This window comes from Bombus vosnesenskii, unplaced genomic scaffold (genome assembly GCF_011952255.1).
Source record: "Bombus vosnesenskii isolate JDL3184/JDL3185 unplaced genomic scaffold, Bvos_JDL3184-5_v1.1 scf7180000015037, whole genome shotgun sequence".
Lineage (NCBI taxonomy): Eukaryota > Metazoa > Arthropoda > Insecta > Hymenoptera > Apidae > Bombus > Bombus vosnesenskii.
This window is the reverse complement of record NW_022883789.1, coordinates 17458-25128: the sequence shown is the minus strand read 5'-3', so window position 1 is coordinate 25128 and position 7671 is coordinate 17458. Positions and strand designations below refer to the sequence as shown.

Genomic DNA, 7671 nt, shown 5'->3' with positions numbered 1-7671 from the left:
ACATCTTCAATATCGAGGAGATTCAAACTTTACAAATAAATGTAAATTGCGATGTAAAACAAAGCGATGTAAAAAGGGAAAAAGGAGGAAAGAAGGAACAGGGAAGCAAAGAGAAGAAACGAATTTTTCATTTTCTCGAAACTGGATCAAGCTTCAGGCTGCTCGCCAAAGAGTCTGTAGCTAACGAGACAAGATTAGACAAACCACGCTTTAAAATTCCCACAGAACTATAATAATCCTCGAAATCAATACGATTCGTCGATCCATCGCCTGATTAAAAAATGAGATAGGATGAAGCTCACTAGTCAGCCTTTGAATTTTCAATAGTGATTCTCTGTAAATGCTTGAAATTGACGCTTGGATTCTTTCCAGATTAACTAGCTTTGCCCCTCCCTCCCTTTATCTATTTTCTTAGATCGACTTAGACTGCCACAACATATTATCTTTCTTCTTTTCTTTTCTTTTCTTTTGATCTTTTAAAGCCCTAAATCGCTGGCTATTTTGTATACTATATATTTTGTACACTCAATTACTCTGTAAGTCATAAGTACATATGTTTTACAACGTTATTTGTCATATTTCAGTTAAATCCCAGAAAAGCCAGAAATATATTTGCAGCGTGTTTTAACGCGTCCCTGGCAAAGATCTCAAAAACGAGTTGCGATACAATTTAAAGCGACAAATAGCACCGCCTATCTCGTTGTGGTAACACACGGTTCGCCAGCTTTTTAAAAGCGCTCTCCGTTTGCTTTTTCCTCTCTTCCCTGTCTCTTCGTTTTTTCTTAACGAGCAAAACCATTTTCGCGAGGACGAGAGTACGGAAATGACGTACTGGCAATTTTGTTTTGTGATAATACAAGCAGCTCGGTTTCAGTGAATTAAACTTGGGCCCAAGCTTCTACTTATCCCTACCTTCCTTTCCTTTATTTTCCCTTCTATATCGGTTTTGCGGTTTTCCACATTTCCATCACAATAAACCATGTTTTTTCTCGATTTTACATGTTAGCCAATGATTCACGGCAAAAGCGTCGACTGTAAAAATATGTGTAGTTGCAATAGCAACAAGTATGTTTTCTCAAATAGAAAATATTGGGAGCGTACTAGTGACGAGGGCCTCAGGCTTGATAACGAATCCGTGACCAACGGGAGGACAGGTTCCCTTGCTCTAACTCACACGTGCACCACTCCCTGCTCGTAAGGCACGCGACTTCCTTCACCGATCAGCTCTCTAGTAAGACTGCTCGTCATCCCAACGACGCCACCGAAACAAGACTCCGGTCGAGTGTCTCAGTACACACGATCCTCCGATCGACGTACGATTGCTATCGGTTTGGACTTGCGATTGTTTCGTTATGGTTATATTAGGGTCTAGGTTGCAGGGTTAGGGTGTTGTCCTGAAGTTCCAGAAGGGCCCCGGCGTCCTTTCGTCTCCGACTCGGCCATCCTGACACTTACACGTCCTCGTGTGTGGCCTGCTGACTTAGTCTACCCGTCGGGGCTTCCACCACGCAGGCATCGACCCGGCGCTCGTCCTCGGGGCAATGTTTTTCTTCTCGCCGCGATGGACAGCGAGACGCGATGTGTCCCGGCATGTGGCAGTGAAAGCACAACGCTTTTGGTGGTGCAACCGGTCGGCTTTCCTCCGGGCGTCGGGGGTCCTTCTTCGGTTCCCACTTCGCCCTCTTGCGGCATTCGAATGTCGGATGTCCGTAAATACCGCAGTGGCCACACCTGGTCCAGGGGGCGGGTGACCTGCCTCGTTTGTTTCCGGAGCTCGCTAATGACCTCCACGGCGGGGGCGTTGGCCACCCCTTGTATAGGAAGGGCTTCATTTCTCTTTGGAATTGTTTCACCGACGTGATGTCACTCGTGAGCGCTAGTCGTTTAAAACGTTCATCGCGCGAGCCCAGCAGATGGAGGGCGGTGGCGGCGAGTACCTCTTCCCTGGTTGAATTTCACCACTTCGACCCCAGGAGGGTGATGATACGATTTCCGTACGCTCCTGGTGTTTCGCCGTCCCGCGGTAGTTCCTCCGCTACCTTGATTAGCGACGCGGCTGCTACTTCTTGGCCACCGAAGTGCGCGGCGAATTGTTCCTTAAAATCTGGCCAGGTGAGCTCGTCGCCGTTCATTATCTGCGTAAGCCAATACGCTGCCGGACCCCCTAGGGCACGGTTTAGGGCAGAATACAGTGCGCTGTTTTTCAGGGTGTGGTCCCTCATGAGCAGGCCGAGCTCGAGTCACATTCCGAGTCCGAGCTCGAGGCGCCCTGCCGGGCAGGGCTCGCGGGAGATTGCGATTCCGTGTTGGAGTTCTTCATCGTCCGGTCGCGGGTGGGGTACCTTTATTGTCGATAGTGACACTAGTGACGAGGGCCTCAGGCTTGATAACGAATCCGCGGCCAACGAGAGGACTATCATATAAAAAGCAACAGGATACACGAAATAATATAATTCTGACTAGGACAACATAAACGCAAGAAGTGTTGATATTGAAAAAAATATTTCATTTTGTATATAAATATTTTCATATTTAAAAAAGTTTCCGGAAGCAGGAAGATTTACAAACAAATAATATCATAAACCGAATGTTTCGTGATCCTTTTCTAATTAGAGGGTGTGACAGCATGTGAGAACGTTTCTTAAAAATATGACTTATTGCAATTACTTAATCGCAATTATAAACGATTAAGACCTTCTCACAACGAGGCAATCTATCCAAAGTATAAAACTCGTTATACTTGATGAGAAAACAAATCTCTACTTAGGTTTCATTTCGTTTCATCGCGTTCATAAAAAGTGAATTTGTATGAACACATCGTGCAATTTAGTAATTAGGACCGTTGATCTCGCTGCAACATAGATGGATAGAAAAAGCCATTTAAAATGATACAACGTCGGGAAGACAATTATGAAAATTATAAATGGAACACAAGATAAAATTGTTTAAGATTAATTCTTCTTTTTTTTTTAATCGCGAGTGTTTGCAAACGAAGTTTCAATCTGTTTACAATGATAGCAATGAGAGGAGGATGTCTATGAAAGTTATAAATGCGATATTGAATAACATTTCTGCGAGTGGGTTTGTTTTTCGTTACAAATGTTTCCTAAACGAATCTGCAATCTGTTGGAAACTACGGAACAGTAACGGGACGACTGATAGGGAAATAAAAAAGATCGCGTTTTATTTGAACAGACAAATCTTTGAAATCTATTCGAAAGTCTATTTGAAATGGTACGAGCTGGAAAAGAACGGTGAATACTATAGAAGAAGGATTAATTATAATTCTTATTAATCTGTACGCTTTGTATATTAAATACCTTGATCGATGCCAAGATAACAAATTATTATACAAAACAGTGAAGTATCCACGTCTGACATTAATATTGAGTATTACCATTACTGTAATTTAATTTTTAACCGATCCTGAAAATTCGTTAGAACGTAAAAAGTATAAAATGTTACTGTGCATTTCAAGATTAAATGCACTGTAATTTAGAAACAGTTATGAAGCGGAAACAAATAATTTATTCAGAATAAGAATTCTACGTAATCATGTTAAAAAAAACGTACTTATAACGCGTTTAAACTCCAAATATGTAAAGACAATAAGGGAAAAAAAATTAAACGAAGAATCGTATTTTTTGTAAATTCACACAAGATTTTATCCAAAAAAAATTAAGATTTTTTGAAGAACGTACAAGAACAATAAAAAGGGGATGTTAAATACAAAAAATAGATTAAAATTTAGATTATGAAATATAAAAAAAATGATATTGCATAATTTACAATTATTTTCGATAGCTTACGTCAGTATGTTGGAGTGTAAACTATAAAATATTCAAAAACTGATACCATTTAGACATAATTAAAAAAACAATAAATTGCGGAAACCGATAGTTAAAACTCGATACGATCGATACTCCAAAACTCTAATCCTAATAATTACTCAGCAATAATAACCGATAATTCATGTTGATTAATGTTTGAACTCCGTTTTTTCTGTATGTGTATACAAATTTTGTACAGTTTGATAAAGCGAAATTAAATTATCATCTTTTTGTACTACTTCAAACATTGAGATTTGTCATCTTCAAGGTCGATCACACATAGTTTCAGATTGCGGAGTTGCAAGGATAATTAATTTTGCAATCGGTTTTCCTTTGATATAGATGTGAATACAAATAGCCATTGATTGACAATATACCGAAGCAATTCTAGTTTAATTTGAAGTCATCGATCCTTTGATATTTTTGGAAGAATAGTAAAAGTACAGAGAAAACAAGAAAAAATGACGTTAACTAAAAGATAGCTCCAATGTATCTCATAAATATTATCTATATATCATTTGTAAGATGTAAGTGACCAAGATATCGAATTATACAAAAATTGTATGTAATGATTAATACTTGAACGTTACTTACATTTATGTACATGAAAATTTGATCTTTTATTAACTAAGTTATTGATCCACAAAATGACTTCCTACATAATTCTCCGCCTGAACTGAAATGCATATTTTTTTTTACGCAAGCCTTATGTGTAGCTAGCAACGAGCAAACAGATTAATTACTTTACACACGGTCGTATCTTGTTTGCTGTAGGCGAGTCCTCTCGTGTAATCAACGAAGTACTCAACTTTAAAGCGATAACAGAAGAACATTATTGTATCGATAAAAATCATGCTTTTTTCAAAGAAATATGTAACTCGTATTTTTTTTAAAGCAACCCTCATAACGTATTGAATAAAATAATCATACATTTTTTTTTGTTCAACATTTGTAAAATACGATATTATCAAGATCACCAAGGAGGTAATCTTCAATTCTTAATGAATATAATAAAAACATAATTAATGATTGTTTGATGGTTTTATTATTATCTCTATAATACAAAAGCATAACATCGTGTCAACAGTTTATATAGTTCGTATGTTTCTGTAGGAATACACAAATAATAGTTCTCTATCACAACGTAATCTAAAGGGAAAACCCTAACTAAATGACAAAAATATCGGTAATAACTGGAACTAATGAATGTTAAAAGCAATCAGTATATTCCATACAAACTTCCATCAACACGATTCGTTCTTCATTCTCTCAACACACTAAGACCGTAATCTTTAAACGCTCATAAAACCATAAGCAATCGTGAAGTTTAGAATTCGCTAACTGGGCGTCTCTCAATCCAGTTTTTGATCTTGGGCAGAAGGAGGACCTTTTTCTCCAGCAGCTTCAGATTCTCGTAATTCTCGATCAGATCAGACTTGTACATAAAGTTCAAATAATCGAGCAGAGCAACGAATGTTAAATCAGCCCAAGAGAGAGTACCATCGTAGAAGTAGCCGTCATTTTCCTTCACTTGCTGGTCCAACCGTTCTAAAATGAACGGCAGCGTCTCTTCAGCAGCCTTGCGTTTTGCAGCTTTGACCTTCTCGTCCTCCTCATAGTGGAAGGCGGCAATTTCTGAAAATTTGTTTTCAGTTAAATACTATTCGCTAATGTTATACTAATTTGAATACAGTGTTGTGCGAAATTTAAATGATACTGAAGATAGAATTACACTCCTTTTTAATGCTTTGTCTTGTATTGTTGACATACGTGTATCGTTCGATTAAATCAAATATTAAATCGGATTTCAACTAATAAATACCTGAACAGATATGTACATTCTGTTATCAAGATTCTCATAAGATTTATGCAAAACAGCACTGGATACTCACTATGACGAATATCATGAATAGTATCAACAGTGGCATCAATATGAAGATTTGCCCAGTCAGTCTTTCCAGCTAAGTCATATTGTTTGGCTAAGGAACGGCAAATAGCTGTAGACTGAGCAACCTTCCTTCTATCAGCTACGAGCATAGGAAGCAGGCCATAAGGAGTCACTAAAAACATACAACTAATAGAATCAAAGATTCTATCGAACAAACAGATTATGATGCTTCTTAAATATCTAGCTTCCTGTTATCTGTTTTGGAAAGATATAATTTAATTTATTGATAATTTATCAGCAAACAAAGGGCATTGTCTCCTTAACAATACCTATTGTCCTCTCACATATCTTATAGAGCAATGGAGAGTAAACAATAATCTCTGTTATACTCTGCATAATTGTGTTCTACTTTATTTAGCTACTTTAGTTAAATTAGGAAAGATGAGATTTAAGAAACAGAACTTCTTTAAATTTTAAGCTTACAGGGCTTTATTTCTGGCCAGACGTCCTTTCTGATACGTTCATCTTCAAATGGAATACTAGCATAGCTGAAGAAGAACGGATTGGTTCTGCCAATGCCGTAACTGTGAAGTAAGTCAATTTATAGAGCGGCATCTTCCTGGAAGTATAATATATACAAAGTAAAAACAAAGAATCATTGATGACAAGAATTATATTATTACAAATTATGAAGTATAAGACAATTTAAGTAAAAAGCATCAACTACTAACTACCCGCATAGCTATTTGTATCTTTATATTTTAATATAGCTTAGATATAAAAAGAATATTATTTTTGGATGTAATAATGTATAAACTTGCGCCAAATATTATAACAAAATATTGCACTTTCTATTTAAGTAGGATAGACATAATACCAGCATTTATCTTTTTCCTATAGCAATGAAATTGTTTATAAAAAAGTTTATAAGAAAACTATCAATTAATGCAAACAACGCATTTCAAAATATTAATTACATTCGCGCGATTCGTTATCTCTAGTATTAATTTAATCATATGGTTCTATACACCCAAGACCCTCTAACAGTAATTTAGTACCATTACTAGTCGTATGTACAATGTATGTTTGTATACAACTTTCGTAACTACAAAACATTCAGCATGATTATATATTCTTCCAAACTTAAGAAACCTTTTCTAATTGCATACTTAAATTTATCGATCAATTATGAACATATGATAACATTTATTTCTTTCAACTACTAATTTTCAAATCCTCTGCTGTTCCGTTAATTGAACGACGCGCCGACTTTTCGTACAAGTATCTTGTATCTTATCTGTATTATTTAGTTATCAATAAAGAAGAAACATTTTCTAATTGTATACTTAAATTTATCGATCAATTATGAACATGTAATAACATTTATTTCTTTCAACTACTAATTTTTAAATCATCTGCTGTTCGGTTAATTGAAGGATGTCGGCTTTCTTTAGAAGTATTTCATATTTATTATTTAATTATGAATAAGGAAAAAACATACAAAATATAGTTTTTAAACGGTTTATTATTTATAAAGAGAAACTTTGATTCAGGATATATATACTATATATATACTATTTACTTACAATTTTTTTTTAAGACTTCAAAGTCGAAACAAGCACAGGAAATTTCCAAGCCGGTTAACAGAAACTTGAATGAGACAAAAATAACCTTTAGATCTCTATATGTTCTTCTTCCCCCCTGTTGCTTCCACGTAACTCTTATCCTATTGGTGGAGCTGTGCTGATATGTGAAACTATGACTACATAAAAACATCCGGGAAGACTCATTGAATGATTTTATAGTTTAAGGTTAATAAATTTTCATAAATTAAAGTTGAAAATTTATGAGAACATGTTTTCTGTAACAAAACTTAGTAAAAACAAACTAGTAAGGTTTATAGATTCTTTAATGATTATGTATGTATTCATAAACTAGTTCGATAAACATCGT

At 35.9% G+C, this 7671-nt stretch overlaps 1 pseudogene; it reads right to left on the bottom strand.

Annotated features, from left to right (window-relative positions):
* Positions 1-4904: 4904 nt before the first annotated feature.
* Positions 4905-7429, bottom strand: LOC117240873 (annotated as a pseudogene).
* Between the last annotated feature and the right edge of the window lie 242 nt (positions 7430-7671).